Source organism: Odontomachus brunneus, unplaced genomic scaffold (genome assembly GCF_010583005.1).
Source record: "Odontomachus brunneus isolate Ranch 3 - 2012 unplaced genomic scaffold, Obru_v1 Obru_scaffold_040, whole genome shotgun sequence".
NCBI lineage: Eukaryota > Metazoa > Arthropoda > Insecta > Hymenoptera > Formicidae > Odontomachus > Odontomachus brunneus.
In genome coordinates this window covers 352,743-376,653 of record NW_022639490.1, presented here as the reverse complement: position 1 = coordinate 376,653, position 23,911 = coordinate 352,743, and the positions used below count along the sequence as shown (strand labels likewise).

General features: G+C 38.6%; 1 protein-coding gene across 4 annotated transcripts in view; it reads left to right on the top strand.

The window, feature by feature from the left end:
• The window catches only part of LOC116844221 (protein prickle-like), a 281,484-nt gene that overhangs the window by 180,902 nt on the left and 76,671 nt on the right, over window positions 1–23,911 (top strand). The window lies entirely within an intron of this gene.

The following is a 23,911-nucleotide window of genomic DNA, read 5'->3' as shown; positions in this document are numbered from 1 at the left end:
TTTTTAAAAAAAAAAAAAAAAAAAAAAAACAGAATTATTGATTTTTAAAAACCAAATTCCTACAAAAACCGGAAATTTCGTTTCTTTCAATTAAGCCGAACTTGGTTATGTAGAACTTAATTCTCAAGAATCAGAGATTCTTTTCTTTTTTAACAAAACGTGTTTAATTGTATCATTATCACGTTAATTCAATGAATCTTTTCTCTCTATCTGTATCTAACTGTAATCTCTAGTAAACGTATTGATATCAACGAGGCGTTTTAGCTCCATTCTAATATTTGACTTTAAGCTATGGAGCCATTCGGCGAAGATGTTTATTCAGCGCGATCCCCTAATTGTTTCTAGTAGCGTGTAACATTGTACCTTTAAAGCCATTCTGGATTTAGTCCTGCACCTGTGGTGTCTCGGAGTGAAAGATATAGTTTTACGCTCCGATATTGTGCGAAATAGAGCATTGCAGAATTTATTAAGATAAATACAAACTGCAGAAAACTGCAGAATTTTTTAAGATAAATACAAATATTTTCAGTGTAAAAGTCAGAGATCACAAACCGAAACGCGAGCCAGACCTAAATCGAATTGAATTCGAATGGTGTCGCGACTAAAAATAAATCGCATCTTCAGTTTCTTTCTCTGTCGAATATCGCTCCGTGAACCCAGCTGGGCTGTCGATAGCTACGCTCCTGCGAGCACATCGGCAGTATTGTTTATCGGCCGGCGCGTTTTTCCATCCGTTGACGCGTTTATACGAGGTACGACCCCAAGCGCACACGCAGTCCGGAATTTCGCGGCATTATTGCCAGGCATACACGACGACGTCGATCGTAAATCGTGGCCGAGGGAGTCCTGAAGCACCTGATACTAACATGGTCTCGAAATCCCATAAGACGATCCCGGTCTCTTCTCGCGAGAGCGAAGTTCTCTCGTCGGCATCGCTTTCGATTGCCTCGCCCTCAGTCACTCAAAGGTAACGCGCCCACACGATCCGCTTTAATTGGCTCTTGTAAAGCGTCGCGGTTGCTACTCGGAGATCCCATGTTCGCTCTCTTTCTTACTCTCTGCCTCCTCTCTCTGTCTCTCTTTCTTTCCCGTCGAAATACCAGCTCACGTAATTGTCCAATCGACATTTCGCGGAAAATGTACCTCTCCATCGCGCAGATGGAGTACAAGTTCAGTATATTCTTCACTGAAGTACTGTATTCACAACTGGTGGTTTAATTATAAGTGTAGCACTATAATCAGCAAAATCTCGCTGAAAAGATCAGTTAATAATAGCCACTGTTCCCGTTTTTAGTGCAATTTACGAGCACAGTGTCATTGCAAAGTACATGAATGTCTTTAATTCCATCGCCGCAAACGCAGAAAATTAAATTCGTAAATGCGTTGACTTTCATTCTGTAGGAACTTCTATCTTCTAAGAAGAACATTTTACGATCCCCTTGCTTATTGTTTCCCACAATAAGTACATAAACAAAACATGTGACCCGCATGACTCTCATGAGTCGACTTGACCCGGTCTTCCCTACTTGTTTCAAGTATTTCCATAAACTTATATATTTGCAGATTTATTATTTTAGAAAAAGAAACAACGCAGTGTTTTAAAAGAACATTTTATAGACGCTTTTTATTAAAAACGTGATTCTATTTTATTTAGACGTCTCACGGAGAAAAATGATTTGCTGGCCCAGCAAATTTTCTGCTGGTCTAGCAAAATCTTTTCGTTATTATATGGCATTATATAGCAAAAAGATTTGCTAAGAGTACTAATTACTATTTTCTGAATATAATTTGCTGAATCTACAAATTATTTTGTTATAAAAACTATGATGGATTTATATAAGCAGTTGCAGTTTTGTTCCGATAGCAAATAAATTTGCTAAGGATACATTATTTTGCGTCAATAGCAAATTAACCCTTTAAGTATCACTGGTACCAATACGGACCACTTAGGATCGGGCAATTGAAACCTTATAAATGTGCTATTTAAAGTGTTTTTGACAATATTTTATTTAAAAAAAGTTATTAGAATGTTCCAGGAATTATGCATCTCTTAAGGGGATGCTGGAGTCGATGACGAAATCGAACAATGTCGATAATGCAAAGACGATCGTCACTAACATAATCACACTATTCTTTCGGTATTTCTTGTATATACAGAACTTACATGAATGTATATTGCTTTGTTTTACTATATTCAACGTAAAACCTAACCATACATGTGTAGAAATCTTTCTGCAAACTTTTTCGATATTCTTAAACTTCCAAGTGTAGATGCGAAGGTAGAGCAATGTTCTTCAAAATTTTTTTGTTTGAAGCATTCACACTTTCGGTATATACAAGCTGCGGAACTTTTAGATTAGGCAAATATTACCCTGACATCTTGAGATTTTACATTTAAAATTTTTTTTTTCGTTTTTGTCACATATCGAGCAATGCTTCTATTTATTTTTGCACATACTTTCATTGCATAAAAGCATTTGTAATTCTGTGTAACCAATACGACGTAAACTTTGTAAAAAAATGTCAGTGTTGTGTCGGTAAAGTTTTCAGCTTCAGCATTCCCCTAAGCGAGTCGATGTCAATGAGAAGTGCAATAGACGCCGCGATAAACACCGATTATGTGTCGAAAATCAAAGAGAGGATTTTTTAATAACATACTCACGATATATCCCTACGATCGCATATCGCTATTTCGGCACTCCCGATGCTTATTTCCGCGCCCGGCTCACTTTCGATAGAAAAAAGATGCATAGCGATGCGGAGCGATGTTGATCGTGATGTGTCAGGTGAGGCTGCTCGTCGCGAAAAGATCGATGTCCAAGATGGTCGCGCAATCAACGACGCAGTGCCGAAATTGCGCGCCAAAACGTGAACGACGTCGCGGTTCGACAAGGACGCGCTCTAGTAGCTACGCCTCTCTCACTCTCGCTGACGGACCGACCGCGCGAGATCCGACGTCGCGTATATCTCTAGCGTCGTTTTGTCTTTCTGTTTTCCTCAGATTATCATCGCGATTCTAACTCCTCGTTAATAAATCCGACGATCGTCCGATTCTGCTATTACTTGAGCGAGTCGATATTAATGAGAAGTGCAATAGACGTTGTGACAAGCACCGGCTGTGTGTATCAAAAAACAAAGAGATTGCTTTCTAATAATGTACTCACGATACATCCCGACGATCGCATATCGCTATTTCGGCACTCCCGATGCTTATTTCCGCGCCCGGCTCACTTTCGATAGAAAAAAGATGCATAGCGATGCGGAGCGATGTTGATCGTGATGTGTCAGGTGAGGCTGCTCGTCGCGAAAAGATCGATGTCCAAGATGGTCGCGCAATCAACGACGCAGTGCCGAAATTGCGCGCCAAAACGTGAACGACGTCGCGGTTCGACAAGGACGCGCTCTAGTAGCTACGCCTCTCTCACTCTCGCTGACGGACCGACCGCGCGAGATCCGACGTCGCGTATATCTCTAGCGTCGTTTTGTCTTTCTGTTTTCCTCAGATTATCATCACGATTCTAACTCCTCGTTAATAAATCCGACGATCGTCCGATTCTGCTATTACTTGAGCGAGTCGATATTAATGAGAAGTGCAATAGACGCTGTGACAAGCACCGGCTGTGTGTATCAAAAAACAAAGAGATTGCTTTCTAATAATGTACTCACGATACATCCCGACGATCGCATATCGCTATTTCGGCACTCCCGATATTTATTTCCGCGCCAGGCTCATTTTCGATAGATAAAAGATGCGTAGGACGCGGAGCAATGTCGATCGCGATGTGTCAATGGAGGCTGCCATCATGAAAAGATCGATATACAAAACAGCCGCGCAATCGACGTTGCAAAGTGCCGAAAGTATGCGGCGTATACGGTGGCGCGCTCGTACGCCGCCCTCCCGCTGATGTCTCACCACTCGATGGATCAATAGTTACTAGAACTTCTCGATCAAAGTCGCATTTGTATCTAGTTGTGCATTGCTTACGACTGTTGATTCATCCAGGAAGCGAGAATATGTGGTTTAATTCGACAGTAAGGTCAGAGACATACAAAAAACTTAAGCAGTAAGATATAAGCAATTAACAAATTGATCAGTCATAATCGATGATTCTTCTTATGATCCAGGGATCAGCAACCATGATTGGTCAATTTGCTTACCGCTTACGTCCTACTGTTTAAATTTTTCTATGTATTCTCCGCCTTATCATCGAATTAATGTTGCAATTCTAAGTAGAATCGTAAGTCTCGTAACTTGTTCTCGTAAAATTCGTCAGAACTTATGAGTAGATTTACAAGTCTATGCAATATCATATGTCGTACAATTGCTCATAAATATCTACGATTTCATATAATTTACGATATTTACAAGTGATTGTACGATATATGATATTACATAGACTTGTAAATCTACTCATAAGTTTTGACGAATTTTACGAGAACAAGTTACGAGACTTACGATTCTGCTTACAATTTCAGCATAAGTTCTCGCTTTCTGGATGAATCAACAGTCGTGAGCAATGTACAGTTAGATACGCATGCAATTCTGCAGTTTTATTCTATAACATTCTAACGACAATGTCACTACCATGGCATGTTGTTGCGTAGTTTTTCTATTATTTCAGTCTACTATTTTTGAAAATAATCGACTGTGATTGATTAATTTACTTGTGGCTTATGACTAATGGCTTGTATGACTAATGGCCAGGTATGATTGTAGAAGCCATATAGCTGTACGACAATGTCTAATATTACATGCAATTACGTACAATTGTCAGACGTGCTGATTGACTGATGGATAAAATTCTTCTCTAAAAAGTCTCTAACTTTTTCTCCATATATCTCAAATATTCTCTATCCGACTGCGTCCGACAAGCTTGTCATACGTAATATACAAGCCTAATAGGGTTTCTACAATAAGATATTAGTCACAAGCCGTAGACAAGTTAACCAATCACAGTCGATTATTTTAGAAAATAATTAACTTTGATTGGTTAATTTGCTTGTAGTTTATGACTAATGGTTTATTGTAGAAGACCCATAACGATAACGATGCTGTCGTTAGAAGTTACAGAGAGTCGCATGACTAGTCGGAAAGTTCTAGTAACTATCGATCAATCGAGTGACATCGCGGAGCCGCGATCCGATAGGATGGCGTAGAAGCGCGACACCCTTCGCGCCGCAGTGCGCACTTTCTGCACTCGCGTCGTTGATTGCACAGCTGCTTGGACATCGATCTTTTCATGACGAGCAGCCTCGCCTGACACATCGCGATCGACATCGCTCCGCGTTCTACGCATCTTTTATCTATCGAAAGTGAGCCTAGCGCGGAAATAAGTATCGGGAGTGCCGAAATAGCGATGTGCGATCGTCGGGATGTATCGTGAGTACGTTATTAGAAAGCAATCCCCTTGATTTTCGATACATACAGCCGGTGCTTATCACAGCGTCTATTCTCATTAACATCGACTCGCTCAAGTAACAGCAGAATCGGACAATCGTCGGATTTATTAACGAGGAGTTAAAATTGCGATGATAATCCGAGGAAAACAGAAAGACAAAACGACGCTAGAGATATACGCGACGTCGGATTTCGCGCGGTCGGTCCGTTAGCGAGAGTGAGAGAGGCGTAGCTACTAAAGCACGTCCTTGTCGAACCGCGACATCGTTCACGTTTTGGCGCGCAATTTCGGCACTGCGTCGTTGATTGCGCGGCCATCTTGGAAATCGATCTTTTCGTGACGAGCAGCCTCGCCTGACACATCGCGATCGACATCGCTCCGCGTTCTACGCATCTTTTACCTATCGAAAGTGAGCCTGGCGCGGAAATAAGTAGCGGGAGTGCCGAAATAGCGATGTGCGACCGTCGGGATGTATCGTGAGTATGTTATTAGAAAGTACTCTCCTTAATTTTCGACACGCACAGTCGGTGCTATTGCATTTCTCATTGACATCGACTCGAAAAAATAAAAAAGATTTTTTTTATTCTTAGTACAAATACTCAACAAATTTTTTCTATCTTGGCAACGAAACTACTTCTGCTCTAATAACGAATAATTTCTAAAATTAGTTACGTTAACTAAATTTTTTTTGTCACTACGAATATGTAGTAACAACGACGATTTTGCTAAAAGAGCAAATTTATTTTTCTCCGTGCTTTTATACGTCTTCTCGGTATCTTTTAGAAGTTTTTTGTCTGGGATAAATTTATTATAATTGAACTTTTTTGTCTGGGATAAATTTATTATAATTGAACTTTTTTTTATTGAAACTGTATTCTGAATCCTATAGCAAATTTAGCATTTCAATCAAAGGTACTAAATTAAAAGAAAAATTCGATTTGCTCGATAGAGTGGAACCAGCTGACTTTTCCTTGAATAAAAGTTTCAAAATATTACGATCATATAATATAAAGAAGGGCAAGTGAGAGCCGACGCCAGTGTACAGGTAAAGTTTAATATTGTTAAATCTATATACACAATATAAATACAACTTTTAGCCTTAATATTAGAAGATATTAATTTCTTACCTTTCTTTATATTATATGATTGCACATCTTGAGAGCTTTATATATATTTTTTATATTTATAAAATATTCTTGCAAATATTTTTCTTTTGTACATTTGATAATACTTTTCCGAAATCTTAAGATTATTATTATTATTATCTCTGCACGGAAAAGAAGGATTAGCAGGAAACTAATTTCCTTGCTATAACAACAAGAAAATCTGGTCGTACAGCAAAAAAAGTGCCTAACGCAGCAAATTTGCTACAGATAGACAACTAAACATAATTTACTGCTTTAGCTATTTTTTGGTTGCAGGAGCAGATTTTCTTGTTATCTTAGCAAGAAAATTGGTTCTTGCAGCAAAGAAGAAGTGGCTAACACAGCAAATTATGTTTAGTTGTCCATATCTTTTTTTTCGTGTAGGAATCCGTGCGTTTGTATAGACTCAAATCTGCGCTCTCATCCATCCGCGAGTCCATGTATCGGCACGTATATTCGTACTCACGCAGAGGTTCACGCGTGCTCTCGATAAGTAAACGTGCACGATCGCATGCTCAGGCACTTATTCGTAGGGATTTTTGCGCGTGTCGCTACGCGGTTTAATAGAGCCATAAATATACAGGCTGACAGCGCCGCGCCCACCGAGCGTATAATTGCTTATGAATCTCCCTGATCATCTCGCAAATCAGAGAAAGACGTGAAACGCCTTCATCGTACGTTCTCGGGTGTAATTTAAATCGGTCCTCGCGCTAGATACGCGCTCGATACGTTCGCCGCCTTCGCCGGGGAACGCCAGGAGGAGAACGAACGTTCGCGCGCTCTCTTTGGAATCCCTAAATCAGGATTAAGGACGAGCTATAGCTGCCGGTAATCCTCCGCGCGGCAAACTAATGTCTCGTTCGCGCCGCCTCGTAGATTCCGCGTTCTGCCACAGTTGGGAATAATGCGTATTAACTCGTTTGCACAGGTCCTCGCCGCGCCGCCTCGCGCCGTTTCGTTTGGGCCGTTCGCCGTTACTTCGAATAATCCATCTCAATTTCAGGCCGGATGAAGTCAAAACAGGCTATTAATTCGCGCTTCGCTCTTCGCGCGCGCTTAATGCCCTCAATTACCTTCGCGGCACTTGGGGCCGCGGAGTCGTTCAGAAACGTGTTTACCGCGATTTCAAGCAAAGGAACACGACGCGGGGTAATAATCCGCGTTGCGAGCAACATTATCTCCTTATCAAATACACAGTTTTATCGCGAGAACCGTGAGGATTTGTTTGATAAAAGATCTCCCCCCCCCCTCTCTCTCTATCTTTTCGGGTTCTCCCTCTCAGATCTCTTTCTGGGTTAATTTCTATGTTAATTGTCGCGTGAACAAAACGACCTACCTGCACGAAATTGCAGAAGATAACACGCCGAGGTAATCTAAAGCCCGCATCAAACTAAGAACTGAAGATTGAGAATTGCGAATTAAAGATTAGACTTCGACGAATTAACAAACTTCGATCTTAGCTTGCTTTGTTCTAATTGGTCGAGTTTAATTCGCAATTCTCAGTTCAGTTCAGTTTCTAATTCAACTACTGGAGAAAATGATGGATTTTCTATTTGGAGTTGAAACATTGCATTTCTAACTAGAAAAATAATTATTTTGAGGAATCGGTTTGAATCCTAATCAGATCCCAATTGGATCAAATTTTAATCATTAATGTTCCCAACACTGAACGCAGCTTTTGAAAATCAAGTTTTCGTTAATGAAGTTTCTATCAAATTTATCTATCTGGATGTATCTATCTGGATTCGATTCTTACAATATATCGTAGAAATTTGACCGCGTGTTTTACAAAGAACCTTAAAGTGAATCAGTGAATAGTCACTGATATCAGTTATAATTATAGCACTGAGCAGTTTCAGTGCAGAGGAAAAAATTACCTTAAAATCAACAAATATTTCTTTGATGGGTGCCATTAACATATTTATTTAAATCTAAATTCTCTTTATTTAAGCCAAATATTGTTAATTTAAATCATTAAACAATACTTGATTTAAATAAAGAGAATTTAGATTTAAGTAAATATATTAATGGCACCAAAGAAATATTTGTTGATTTTAAGGTAATTTTTCCCTCAGTATACAAATCAGTGTATATTCACTGCTTTCAATGATGTTTCACCGATTCACTTCAAGAGAGTTACATTTTGCCGCGGTTCTGTGAATGCGTGATCGTTTTTGAGTCTGAAAAAAAGGTGTGAGCACACGAGAATGCCGACTATAAAGAGAGACGAGAATGCGAGAATAAAACTTCTCGCCGCCGCCGCACCGCCAAAATTGCGCCCACGAGCGTCCGGGCTTTCTTTTCTAACGGGTGTCCCGAGGGATGCGCTGATCTCGCCGTTGATCCCCTTGTCTCGAGCTTCCCCCCTGAGCCGCGGCGGATGCTTAGTATTCAGACGATATACTTCCATCGAAACTTGAGCGGCAGAGCCGAAAGTTCGCGGGAAAACGTCTTATTGGATCCACGACTCCGTTAAGTCGCGACGAAAAAGCCGCAGGAACAATAAGGACCGTTCGGTGAGGAGAGGAGCGGAGCAGAGCGCAAAATCGATCGGCGTTCTTCGCTCGTGCGTGCGTGTCCCTGTATGCGGATCGCGAACACGCGTGTGCGTGCGAACGAGTGGTTTTGTCCATCCCCCTCTTCCCCCTCTGTCCTCCAGATAAGTAGAAGCTCCGTTTTTTCGACACGTCCCTTTCCCGCACTTGGACTTCACTTCAATCACACGCTGAGGGAAATTATTCCATAAAAAATTTACAAACTGATACTTCCGATCAAAATACCGATTAATTTTTATATCCGACCAAACATATTAGTTCATAATTTTTTGATCGGTTTATCTGACGAAATGCCATCGAAAAGTATCCGATAAAATTTAATTGGAAATCCTGATTGCGGATATCCGGAAATGAAAATTGATCGGAATTTAATTGGAAATGTTCATTTGTTAATTTTTTACCGAATAATTTCTCTCAGTGCACCCCTACATGCCGCTTTTAGAAGGGGCAATCAACATTTAGTTCTCATCGTTTGCACCCTCTTTAACGATAAATAACAATTTTAAGCTTCCCCGAATGCGTTTAAATTTAAATCCGGATTACACGATCGATACATGTTTTAGCGTGGATCACTTCAATTACATGACTAACGCGACAAATAGGTAAGCGATATTTAAGCGTGTGCACTTATTATGATATTCTTTATCTTCGAATCAGAAAAGATTCCGAATTCAGCTGCTTGGAAGTTCAAACCAGAGACGCAGCAGTTTCATTACAAAATCGTTAAATCGGAAGATTAAGTTTGTCTAAATACATAAAATTTGTTTTAATTAATTTCTCCCTTGAGCCCGGCCTTAATTACACAGCATGATCGCGTTTCATAGTCATTATATTCGACGAAGGTAGATCTTGAAACGCGCACTCGACCTTCGAGAGCGCGCGGCTCTCCCGTGAAGGTTGGGATCCGGCAAAAAGCAGCGAGGAAATTCGGTCCGCTCCGTCCTTGGTGCGCCGACGACGGAGGCGAAGGCCCGAGGTGAATTCCCGGCGCACACAGGGGGAACCGCGATTCCCGTCACGATCAAAAAAGACGGGACGCTGTAATGCCGGGGCCACGGGAAGGTCCGTTTGGTATTCGAGACGCGAGTCTCGCCGGTGTAGGAGGGGTCGTGATTGAATCTACGGCGAGGTGGCGGACCGCCGGCCACGGTCCAAGGAAACACACCCCCGTGCGGGGCATTTATATCCTGCGGGATTCGACCCTGCCGTCTCCGCCGTCGCCGCCGTTGCGTAAGCTACGACAGGAATAGTTTTATTATAGCGAGAGCGTTGACCATAACGCGGGCGCGGCTGGAACCCCCCGCGATGCCCATCGTCCTTCCGTTCTCCCCCTCCTCCCAAACTGCGTCACGTACGGTCATCGACGTCTCGGACGACGTCTTTTCAGAGCTGCGCGCACGTTTCCCGTACAATTCCGGTAAACGTCGGCCATTGAATCGGCCCAGACGATGGTGGACCCGGGGAAAATCCGCGCACGATCTTTTTGAGGGTGGGAAATATAAGAAGGATAGCAAATTTATGAGTAAGTACCTGCGAAAATATGTAATAGTACATAACAAGTAGAGTGTGCTGACAGAAAAAATCTAAGAAATAAGAAATATTTATTTGCCCAGTGGAGGCATATACACAGTTAGAAATCAGGCGTGCAAATATTAAAATATTCACACCATTTTTTACCCAATCTTGACTGTTATTTCAATGTAAAATTAACATATTATCGATATGTTATTATTTTCATGATGTTTTAATGTGTTATATTAATATCAACTTAATAACTTAACGTTTTTTGTATGTCACTTGGAAATGGAATATTATTTAGAGTTTTTTTAACGCAATTATTTAAAAAATAATATTTTTAAAGTCACTTTAATGTTAACAAGAATTAAAAAGTGAGTCTTTAATAATAGTAAACTTTGACATATGGAATAACCAAATGTATTAAGAGAAAATATTTCTGTAAAAAATAATGGAGCTAAAATAATTAATATAACATGAAAAAGAATTATAAAATAATTAATATAACATAAAAAAGAAGTGTAAAAATAATCCACTCGTGATGTGTTACTTAATGATGAATTACAAATGTTTAATTGACACCGATTTTCTTCTTAAATTCATGTTTGTTGTTATTTTGACTTTAATTTGTTATTTATCTGCTAGAAATTTGATAAATATATTTGCATTCTTACTTATCACAAGAATGTAAAATTAAGATAAATTAAGTTGACTTTTAAATTTGACGCTTTCAATTGACTTCGCGTTGATTATTTGTGCATACACTTAAAGTTAAACTAGCGGTCTTGTTCTAATCAGGAGTTATATATTCCTTTAAATAATATCCCAACAAATATATAATTAATTATAAGCTTAGAATAAAAAGAGGATTTAGATTTGTGTCGGAGAGAGAACGGAATATATGATTGTAAAATGGCGTTTCGAAGCGACGAAAGTAAGTCCGACCCTGCAGAACACCCGCGGGCTCTGTTTTCTCCCTAGCTTGCATCTGTTTCTTCCCGTCGCCGATATTATTTATCTGTGGCGGCATACGGCGTCGCATCGGTAAGCGCGTGGGCCGCAATAAGCGTCCGATTACGACCGGCGAAACGGATCTTTTACAGGTGGATTATTTAATAGACGGCGTTTCCGGGCAGCAATAAATAAATCGGCTTGTCGGCGTAAACGCGTGTGCGATATTTCATGAGATTTCTTCTCTCTTTTTGTTGAATCGTTTAGCATTCGTTTAGTCAAAAACACACATATTTTTCTCTCTCTGGAACGAAAAAAGATCCCGAACGCACGGCGTCTCGCTTCCATCTAATACGCCCTCCTCTTTCTATAGTTCCGGATCTGCGTTTTTTTTCGTTCCGGAGAGAGAAAAATATGTGTTTTTCGAAATAGTCGATGTACGAATAATACATGCATTTGGAGGATTTTCAATTGATGCTAATGGAAAAAATGTTAAAGCTACTTTGGCTTACAGTGTGTATAGTCGGGGATTAACCTTTATACTGCCGGGAAAGCCACTTTTGTGGCTTTGCAAAAATCTCAAAATTCTGCGCCATGTGTATGTTATTTATATAGAAAAATTTAAAAAAAAAAATCACTTTTTTAATGAAAAATGCCGGCAGCCTAAAGGTTAAAAGATTGTCCGTAAATTTTAGAGTAAATTTATGACTAAAGATGTATCTGAGGCTCTTATAGGTAGCACCTAAATTTAGAGAAATAAAGCCATTAATTAAATTAGAAATAAGAGTCAAATGCTTGATGTCATATATATATGCATTAATATCAAGCATTTGGCTCTAATATCATTTCTCTATTAAATGTAAGTTTATGAATTTATTCTTTCATTGGAAAACGAATTCTTTTATTGGACAAAATTGGGAGTTCACAGACTCACATCAAAAATGACGGACAAACTTTTGGTCTCCGACTACACGTGAATGGGAAATTATTTTCGCATATGAAGGGCAAAATAAAGCGAAGAAATTTCTACCTACTTATCTAGCAAGCGAACCTATCCAAAAGGTACACTCCAATTTCTTTCTAATTTGATATAAAAGTACCAAAAATATTTAGGTCATATTTTTTCATTTTGAATTTCAGGGGCAGTTTATAGCTTTTTAATGTTCTCACTCCTATCATCAACAAGTGCAACAAAAATGCATAAGAAATAAAATTGAATACAAAATATAGTTAAATAATTTTAAATAAGAGCAGAATCGGCATAGTTGAGACACGAACCATTCTACATTTTTTTAGCCGAGATTTCAACAAAAATATTTCAAATCTGTACTAAATTAGTCAAAAATGGTTCGAATCTCAGCCAAACCGAGAAATTATTTGTATAAATAATTTTTTTTCAACTTTTTACATGTTTTGCTTTTAAAAATTTTATTATTTATACAAATAATTTGTATAAATAATTTATACAAATAATAATTTAAATAATACCAAGTTCATTTGACTTCATATTCATAACCATCAAATCAAAATAGCCTATATCTTGTACTCAATTTTATTTCTTATGCATTTTTATTACACTTGTTGATGATAGAAGTGAGAACATAAACTATAGATAAGAAAAAGCTATAAACTTCCCGTGAAACCCAAAGTGGGCCAAAATGAAAAAATGAAAAAATACGACCTAAACATTTTTTGTACTTCTACATTTGTGCCAAATTAGAAAAAAATCGGAGTGTAACTTTTGGGTAAGTTTACTTGTAAGCAATTTGTCACACGATGAAAATTTCAGCAAATAACATATAATATCAGATTTGGAATTTATTGACAGAAAGAAAGCAACAAGAAAAAGCTGCTTAGGCTTAGACTGCTTTATCTTGAATAAAAATCGAGAAGTATTAAAATTGGAAATTATATAACAATAATTAGACGTTGCGTCGGCAATAATGCGATGATATTCACTCGTTACCTGGTTGGGACTCGCAGAGTACCATGGGGAATATGGATACTCCTGTGTACAGGCAAACCGCAGTGCAATGAAGCTGTCGAAACGGTTTGCAGCAGGCGTCGACTACAAGCCGCCGGCGCTTGTGTCCCTTCGAGTCTCGTGAGATTTGCTTCATTTTTCTTTCTCGACTTCATAAAATATCGTCTCACGTTTTCTCGATTTGTTTTATTTCGTCCTGCCTCTCGCAACATCATTTATTATACAAAATGTACTGAAAGTACTTTCTTGCAGTCGCAACTTCTCTGACGAACTTAAGATCAATCCTTGTTATCGAAGTTATCTCTGGGGATCAATCGCGAATCTTTTCTTCTAGCGTGAACTCATGAAAAGTGAAAAATCTAACCTCGAAAATACATGGAAATGTTCATTTTTCATGAGTTTGCATTGAAAAGAAGGATTTATGATCGCCTTTAAGTACTGCAAGATTAATCATTTTTCATGATTTTATATTAGGAAAGAAATTATATGATTGATAAATAAGATCGAGTTCACGTGACAAGATTCATGATTGAATACCTTGGCATTGTCAAAGATAGCTTTCGCATACAGGTATGCAGGCAAACCGTCCAAAAATTATTTCCCGCACACGTGTACAGTCGGGAACCAAAAGTTTGTCCGTAATTTTTGGAGTGAATTTGTGAACTCCCCATCTTGTTTAATGGGAGAATTCGTTTTCTAATGGGAGAATATTTTTGTTGGATAAGAAAGGTGAATTCACAAACTCGCTCCAAAAATTACGGACAACCTTTTAATTCCCGACTATATACACTCGAAATAGCTTTAATAGCTTTAATAGTGTCGAAATAGCTTTAATAGTAACGTTAATTAGAACCAACTGTGATATTGAGCTCCTACCCGAGTCGAAATTTTAACTCTACGTTGAACCTTGAATTCTACACCGCAGTAGGAGCTAAGATAACAAAGTAGGCTTAATTCTAATGATATAATTTACTTCTACTTTGATTTTGATAATGTCTGAAATTTCCGCTTTTGCTTTCTTTAGCGTCAAAGTAGGTTGTATAATAATAGGATCTTAGAAAGCAAAGTAGGTTCAGTTGCGAACTTCTATTCAAGCTTTAGCTCCTATATAGAATATGTGTATTTTATAGAAATATTTAAAAAATTTAATAAACAACAAGACAGAAACGTCAAATAGCATACAAGATATTTTATTTGTTGCATATAGTAAATTACATATATGGTAACAACAATATAAAAAATAATTAACAATATAAATAATTTCAATTTATACAATATCAAACTATTGTGTTTTTATCTTAATATTATTATTAATCGATATTTTAATTAATATTTATTATAATATTTATTAGAATTCAAAGAATTCAAGGTTCAACATAGGGTCAAAATTTCGACTCGAAAATGAGTGTCAATATCCTCAAAATAGGTTTCACCTAGGTTGTAGATTATCTAAGTAGGCTTAAATTATTTTTAAGAGCGTCAAAGTAGCGACAAAATTTTGACAAGGTAGAGTTAAAGGTTCAAAAGTGAAGTTAATGAATATCAATATCGTCAAAGTAGATTTTATTTGAGATAAAATATGTTTAAGTAGACGCAAACTATCCTTAAGAGTGCATCAAAATTAAAGTATCATCAAAATTTCGATTCGGGAAGACACGTTACTTTCCGAAAGTAAGAGAAGTGTTTATGTGACGCTGCAAACACTTCGAAGCGCCGTATGGATCGATCTTTTATTACGCGCTTTAAAGCGTTTGCAGCTCCAAATAGATCCTACTCATCGATAAAAAAAACTTTGTTTCTCTTCGTCGCTAAGAATCTTATTCTGAATTCTATTCTGAGATCCTTCCAAAATTTTATTCTAGATTTAATAGCGAAGCTACTAATGAATTTCCGCATAATTAAGACAGGAACGCGTTGCACGCGGTATATTTGAAATTTCCGTAAATTTAGCGAGTCAAACGTTGCATTTATTATTAACGGATCGTTGTTACATCGACATGTTGTCAGCTCGACGTTGTGAAACGGAAAGGGCGCTCAGAGTGTCGATTGCCAGTATAAACTCCCACTTTAAAACTCTCCCCAGGCCCCTTTGCGAACTGACGTACGAGCCATATCGCTCTATGTAATATAGTGTACCATACTTCTCGCAAACCCGGTCCTTTCCTTGGCGAGAAAGTCGGGTTTGAAATACGTTCCACCTTCGCGTGATCGTTCCGGGATCCTTCGGCCGCCCTCTGACCTCCCGGCCCGCTATCATATTGAATATGGAATCCCATAAGTCGGACGATAACGCAATATGCCGACGTCAGGTTCCAGGGCCACGTAGTGCCGGCACGGCAGAAGTTCGTACGAGAATGTACTCTATTAAATCTGGCTTTACTGCCGCTTTTCCGATCGACGCCTGTCGGGACCCGTCGCTACATTCCCGTTCTCCTCTTCTTCCTCTTTCCATCTGCTTGACATAGGTTATATGAATAAGTGAAGGTGCAGTAGATTGCGAAACAGTTTAGGCAACAAAGTTAGGAATTTACCAAACTGTCAAAAAAGTCATTACTCTGACAAGGCTCTTGATAATTATTATTATTATTATTATATATTATTACATTAATTTTTAAAATATTATTCTTATTTATTATTACCTGATGTTCTTAATTATATTATTATTGCGTAAGTCTGTTGATGATTGATGATTTTCAATTTTGGTCGTTTGATCTCCCAATTTCAATGTGTCCACAACATTTTGTAACATTGCAGGATATATTTAAAATTTGTAGATAATACTTTACAAAGATATTTTGAAGTTTTCTATTAATGTTCAAGAGATTGATTTTCAAGAAAGGAGTTATGTACGCGAGATATCCTAAATTAATCTATTGAGTTGTGTGATTTTCGTTCACTGCTTACATTTTCGTTCATTGCTGCACCTCGCAAGTTTGTCCATTATTATTCAGGTTACACTGTTTAAGAGGACAAAAGAATCACTTTGTTATTTTATCGATTTGTGTAACAAATAATTTTGGATTTTGCAGGTAAAATGAAACAGTCTCTATGTCGTTACAATTTTATGGAACAATATATGCAAAAGATACAGACGGAAAAAAACACGTGCTACATTCAAGCAAATGTTATTTGTTTCAAGTATTTCGTGAGTTTATGTGTCCGCAAATTTGTCATAAATTCATCATGAATATCCAATTCATCCAAAATACATTCTGAATGCTAAAGTAAGTTTAACATTTACTACTGCTTTTTTGCACGTGTCCGAACATTGCTACTTTTCCTTAAACTGAAACAAAAATCCGGTTTGCTTACTACATATAGACGAATCAACATTTTGTGCGATATACTTTTATAAAATTCTTGTAAAGGGAATATAAATTCTTTTAAGCACACGATAAAATGATCTAAGTTCATTTCTAATAGTAATAGTATTCTTCTTCGTATTAGTATTGATGTTAAACTTACTAGTATTAAGAAAGCAGTAGTAAATGTTAAACTTACTTTAGCATTCAGAATATATTTGACATTCATGATGAACTTATGACAAATTTGCGGACACATAAACTCACGAAATACTTGAAACAAATAACATTTGTTTGAATGTGTGTAGCACGTGTTTTTTTTTCTATCTGTATCTTTTACATATATTGTTCCATAAAATTATAACGTCATAGAGATACGACTGTTTTATTTTATCTGCAAAATTTTTATTTTCTGTAATTTATAGTAAGTATATTTTATATTTATTATCAAAAAAATATTTTTTGTTGAAGATAACTATTACATAAAAAAAGTAAACTGAATAATCGTTTTTCCTCAGCGTTAAGATATTTTTCTGCGTGTAGCAGAAGATTACGAATCAAAACGACGGATATATCAGGTCTATTCTTTTTAACTGAACTAGGTCGTATTTTTTTGCTATTGGAGACAGAGAAAGAGTGAAACAAAAATATAACCTACAATTATAACGATCTAAAAATACAATCTGAAAAATCACACAACCCAACAGATTAATTTAGGATATCTCGCGTACATAACTCCTTTCTTGAAAACCAATCTCTTGAACATTAATAGAAAACTTCAAAATATCTTTGTGAAGTATTGTCTACAAATTGTAAGTATATCGTGCAATGGATTGCAAAATGTTTTAGACACATTGAAGTTGGTAGATCAAATGACCAAAATTAAAAATCATCACTGACAGATTTATGCAATAATAATATAATTAAGAACACCAAGTAATAATAAATAAGAATAATATTTTAAAAATAAGTGTAATAATATATAATAATAATAATAATTATCAAGAGTAATGTTACTTTTGTCAGAGTAATGTTTTTTGACAGTTTGGTGAATTCCCAACTTTGTTGCCTAAACCGTTTCGCAATCTACTGTACCTTCACTTATTCATATAACCTATTTCAACTATGATACGGTGTGTTTCCTTCTTACAAAGTCTCTGTTGTAGTACTTATTGATTCACTTCTCGTTAACTCGATCCTATTGCCACGAACACTGGCGGGGAAAGTGTCCCACCTCCGGCGATCCTTTTCATCCGATAATGCGTCCCACCACTTCCATCGGTGTCGCGTATTCAATCCGGCGTAAATAACGATGCCGCCTCCTCTCTCTTTCTCTCTGTCGCTCCTCTGATCGATCGATCGGGACGTGGCGCTCGTAATACTTTGCTGCTCGTATTTTACGCGCGCCGTAAGCAGCTGCCTTTCAATGCCCTAAAGGGAGCCGAAATGTCCAACGGCGGGAAAGGGCCGAGAATGTAGGCCGAGACGAACTTACAAGCAGCTCTCGGTCCCGCGTCCAATGTCGAATGAGTAAACGGCGTCGCGGAGGAAATCACCGCGTCGTTGTCTAACATCGTTGACATTTGCAGAATGCTTCACGTAGGCGCTATTTCTCACCCCTCGCGCCCGTCGAGTAGAAGAGCGAGCAGCGGAGCCAATTTATTTCGGATACGTCCGGCAGACCGGTCGTAAAACCGTCGCCCTCACGCGTGTCGATGATACGTGTCGGTATCACGCAATGTTCCAATTAAACGGGAACACTTCGTAGGCGGAAGAAATGAAGAAAAACAGATCAATGGTCCTTATTAGGTGAATATGGGAGCCACGTCAGCGTTCCCCGCCCCCCTATCTCTTTCTATCACTATCTCTATTATTCTATCTCTATCTTCTATTAGAAGATCTATCTATCTTCTTTTTTTTCTTTCTCTTTCTCCTTCTCTCTCGTTCTCGTTCTGGTCCTGTTCCCCTTCGCTTTCCCCTTTAATCATTCGATTGTGCACATAGTTCGTTTGACTTACGTGCCGAGAAATTCGGCCATAATTAGTGTTTGCGCGTTGAGCAATCGCGTGTACGTCTGGAAGGCCGAAGGTAAACAGCGTCGCGTAAAGAGGGTGCGTCGATGTGATTCATTGTGCGACGACGTGTACACTGAGAAAAAGTACTTGAAAATTTATTTTTGGAGAAAAATAGTTCTGTGAAATAAACTTTATTTATGTGAGTGAACTTTACATCCTACATAAACAAATTTCAAAGTATTTTTTCTCAGTATTTTATCAAGATGCGATCAAAAAACTTGAAGATTTATTTGTGGAATATAAAGATCATTTTATGTGAAGAAAATTTATTTCTGTGAAATACATTTTTATCCCACAAATAAACTTTCAAGTATATTTCCTTATGTTAAGATGCGATCGTGTAAATTGAGAAAAAAATACTTAAAATTAAAATAATACTTTAAAATAAAATTAAAATATTTAAAATTAAAAATTTATTTGTGGGAAATAAAGTTTATTTCTGTGAAATAAACTTTCACTCTACAAATAAACTTTGACGTATTTTTCTCTCAGTGTAACAACTCGCGTGACGAATACCAATTTCTCAAGAATGCTCGACAGACCGCAAACACAGTGGCAGAGGTGTAGTCGGCTCCGAAACTCCGTGTGTACGGGCGCACTTATAAACCTGTTAAATTTTATTATACCTTACAACTTTATACACACACACTTTCTACTCCGCGAAAGCATTCTATTAAAATAAAACGGTATCCTCGAGCGACAGTGAAGTCACGTAATTGCGCCGCGCGTAAAAGTAGGCAAATATGGCTTACGATAGCGCGGCCCCGGGCTAGAAATTCCATCTCAGCCGATCGTGACTCGCAGAATTCACATGAAACTCGTGGCCGAATAAAGATATAGGTGTAATATAACAGCGGCTTTACGTCACAATTCCCTTTCCCCTTTTATGTCCGTTTAAGCACCTGTCAATTTTCATTACAATCTAGTTCGCTTTAACGGCACGGTATTATAATTTTATTTAATGAGAAGATATTCTGTTAAAATAAAAGATCCGTCTTAGAGCGATAATAATTGCATTTCCTGTCTAACAAGTAAACCTACCTAAAAGGTACACTCCGATTTCTTTTTAATTTGATACAAATATAGAAGTACAAAAAATATTTAGGTCAGATTTTTTCATTTTGGCCCACTTTGAGTTTCACGGGCAGTTTATAGCTTTTTAATGTTCTCACTCCTATCATCAACAAGAGTGCAACAAAAATGCATAAGAAATAAAATTGAATACAAGATATAGGCGTTTTTGGTTTGCTAATTATAAATATGAAGTCAAATGTGTAAAATTATTTGTATAAATAATAAAATGTTTAAACAAAATATGTAAAAAGTTGAAAAAGAATTATTTATACAAGTAATTTCTCAGTTTGGCCGAGATTCAAACCATTTTTGACTAATTTAGCACAGATTTGAAATATTACGGTTGGAATCTCGGCTAAAGAAATTTAGAATGATTCGTGTCTCAGTTATGTCAATTTTGTTAAAATTATTTAACTATATCTTATTGAATCAATTAGAGAGTTCTCTAATTCAATTAATTAGAGAGCATAGAAGTAAGAAGATTTTAAATAAAATCATTGATAACTCTTTAAAAGCAACACAATAAAAAAGGAGGTAAATAAAATATTTTTCTCACTGCAAAAATAACATTTCTGTTGTATTATACTTGACATTATATAAAAAAATATTTAAATTTCACATAAATTAACCGCGCAATTTAATGATATTAATGTTTTTGTCAATTTCTAATATAATATTTGTTTTATTTAACATATTTGTCTCGTGCTAAATTAACACAAAATTTGAACGAAAATATATGAAGTTTGAGACAAAATTTTGTACTGTGTGCACTTACCATATATTTGACAGCGGTTAATGACATTTTATCCAAATTATAGTTTTGCGTGTCAAATTTCCGTTTTGACAACAAAGTCCTTTTTCCAGAGCATAACAATTCTCGGAACACTTCTCTTTCTGACAGCCGTAAAAGTAGCACTCATGCACCTGTCGAGCATCATTACCTTTTGGTCTATTTAAAGCGGAACGTAGGCCGCGCTCTATTTCGCGTTTAATGAGAAGATATTCTATTGAAATAAAAGCCCGTCTTCTTGAGCGACAATAAAGTCGCGTAATTGTGCTTCGAAGGCAAGTAGTACTTACGACGGCGTGTACTACCCGCGGGGCAGCGGATCTCATCTTACTGAATCGCGGAACCCGCGAGTGAAATTGGTCGCGCTCGAAGAAAGACGTGAGAGCAGTCGAGAGCGGGAATCGCTCGAGATGCCGTTCGTGTTCGCTGTCAAATTTTCCCGCGCCACTTTGTCCATTTAGCGCGCGAACGCAAACTACCATTTAACCCCGTCTAATGAGAAGACATTCTATTAATACGGAGGCCTGCCCGCGAGCTACAGCGAAGTCGCGTAATTGCGCTTCCTATCGAAGGCAGATTACCGCTCCTACCGCGGCCGCGCCTCCGGGCTACAGCAGATCTCATCTCGCTGAATCATGGATCCCGGAATCCGCGAGCGGCACGCGAGCGCCTCGCAGCCGAATGAAGACATTAGTAATAATCGTGGCTTTACCCCGTGGAGAGAAATAGAAAGGAGAGGATCGCCTCCATCGCGGTTCCACGTCGTGGCCGTCCGGTTGCTGAGGGCACTTAGGCGAGCTTCCTAATTCGCTGGGCTTATCTCACCTCGGTCTGGCTCGCGGCGTTTGGCCCTCCGTCGCGATAACGCCTGGCTGGAAAATTCCGCGGCGCGACGGTCGCGCCGCGGGCGAAACGCGCCGCGGCCTGATTTAAGGGCTCGCTGCGACGCCACCCCGTTCCTCCGCGCGTTACGCAGCCCGCAGGGGTGGAAAAGCGCCCCCAACGTGGGCGTATGCCACCGGTAGATAGTCGGCCGCGATAAGCTAAACGCTCGAGCCCCTATATTACGGCCCTCGCGACCGGGCCCTCGAGCTGTAAACCGAACCACCGCTCTCCTCCCCCGCACCCTGCCTCTGCGCCCCCGTGTTTAGCTGCGGCGAGACAGATCGTTCGGAGGGCCGCTTCGCGCACAGACCGGCTATTCGCTTCACGCGCAACTTTCGCCAGATTGCTCCCTCTCCCCCTCGCCCCTTCTCCGTCCTTCCCTCTGACTCGCGATAGGGACCAGCGGGGATCAACTCGTCGCGATATGTTCGCGTTTTAGGCACGGACTAAGCGCAAGCTGTGAGCAAACTGACCAACCATCGTCGATTATTCTCCGTATAGGGATTTTCCAAGATTCTCACAGATACAGCATAGATTCCGATCGGAATGCCCAAGCTTGTCCGTAAATTGGTTATCGCGTTACGATATGAATGGAAAAATATGAATGGGGAATCCTATTCTTGTCCCAAACATGGCTCTTCTCTCTAGAACCGAAACAAAAATACTACAGAATCGTATTTTCTTCATTATATGAAAAGTCAACATATCGTCGACCAAATTAAAAAATCTTCTAATCCATCAGATTTTAATTTACATGAGGGCCAAAAAACTGACAACTTTGGTAAACTAGGAATTTTAATTTTAGTTAAATTTTTTGTTAGATTTTTCAATTTCCTATGAAAAATTTATATTTAAAAGTTTTACTAACAATGTAGAATTTCGAGACAAGACGGATGAGTATCTCAATTTCATCAAAAATTAGAAGGAGTTAGAAGGTTTCATAATTTGGCCGATGATATGTCCAATTCTAATATAAAATAAAGGCTAGAGAAAATATTGGGAAAACTTTGGCCTTTCTATTTGGAAAATCTCATGTTTGTGAAATATTATACTTTCAATCCCGCATAGAAACTTTCCAAAATATCCCTAAGTATAGCATATTCTGATTAGCATATCCAAATCTATTCTAAAATTAATAATCCAATAGAAATCCCATTCTTTTGTTCCAAACATAGCTTCTCCCTCTAGAATCGAAATAAATATTTAAATAACTCGCTTAAATAACTCATGATTTCTTTCCAATCATTATGTTTTTATGATATCAAATAGGGAATCCCATTTTTATATTAATCATTGTATTAAACAGAATACACAAAATTAAAAAACAAAATAGTCTTTAAGCATTTTGAATGTATTTTATTTATTTTTAAAGTAAAACGAAGACAAGAAACATTGTTGAGGAAATTTTGAGTTTCCCTGTTTAGAGAGTCGCATATTTCTAATGTTACACGCAATATATATTGCATGATATATTGCAAATTTTTAACATAACTTTATTCAACTAAAATTTAGTTCGCGATACTGAAAATCGGACGATGCACATCACGCGCTAAAGGATCGCGGTCTCATCTGTTGTCGAAGGGAGCGTGCCGTATTAAACTGAATACGAGCAGCTTTCACTCGATTCGCGCATCTAAAAAGAGAGGAAGAGAGACAGTGCGAGCGAGCTTACCGTGATTCGAACGAAAGCTCTTGAATTTACGGCGCTACGGCGTATCCCGTAAAGCGGGGAGGCCCGGCCACGGCCTTGGCTCAATTTCCGCCCCGGCTGCGCCCTAAATTTCAGATAACGCCGCAACTTGTCCCCCGCATATCCTGTTTGCGGGGCGAATCCGCCCGATTTCGAGGCGCCGCGTCGTTCCCCAAGGAAAAAGTCTTCCTCCTTGGATTCCGCGCCGCGGAGGAGCTGCGCCGAAATTTAATTGCTTAACCGAATCAACCGTCCCTGCCGCCTTACGCCCGCCTTACTTTCGCGTCGCCATCGAAGAGCATTTACACGATAAGATTTAAGGCGCTGGAACCCCGAATCGTTGTCGCCCACGCCGCTCTGCTCCGGCTCCCTTCGAGCTTCTCACTCTGAAAATTGTGTTTAGGAAACTAAACAAAAGCTTTGACGAAGAACGTCGGTGGTTTAATCAGCGAGAGAGATCAAATTTGCACGCGGGGTTCAAATGCATGCGCTTCGACTCATACAATCGCAATTTCGTAATCTTTAATAAAGCTGTGTTTTCATTAG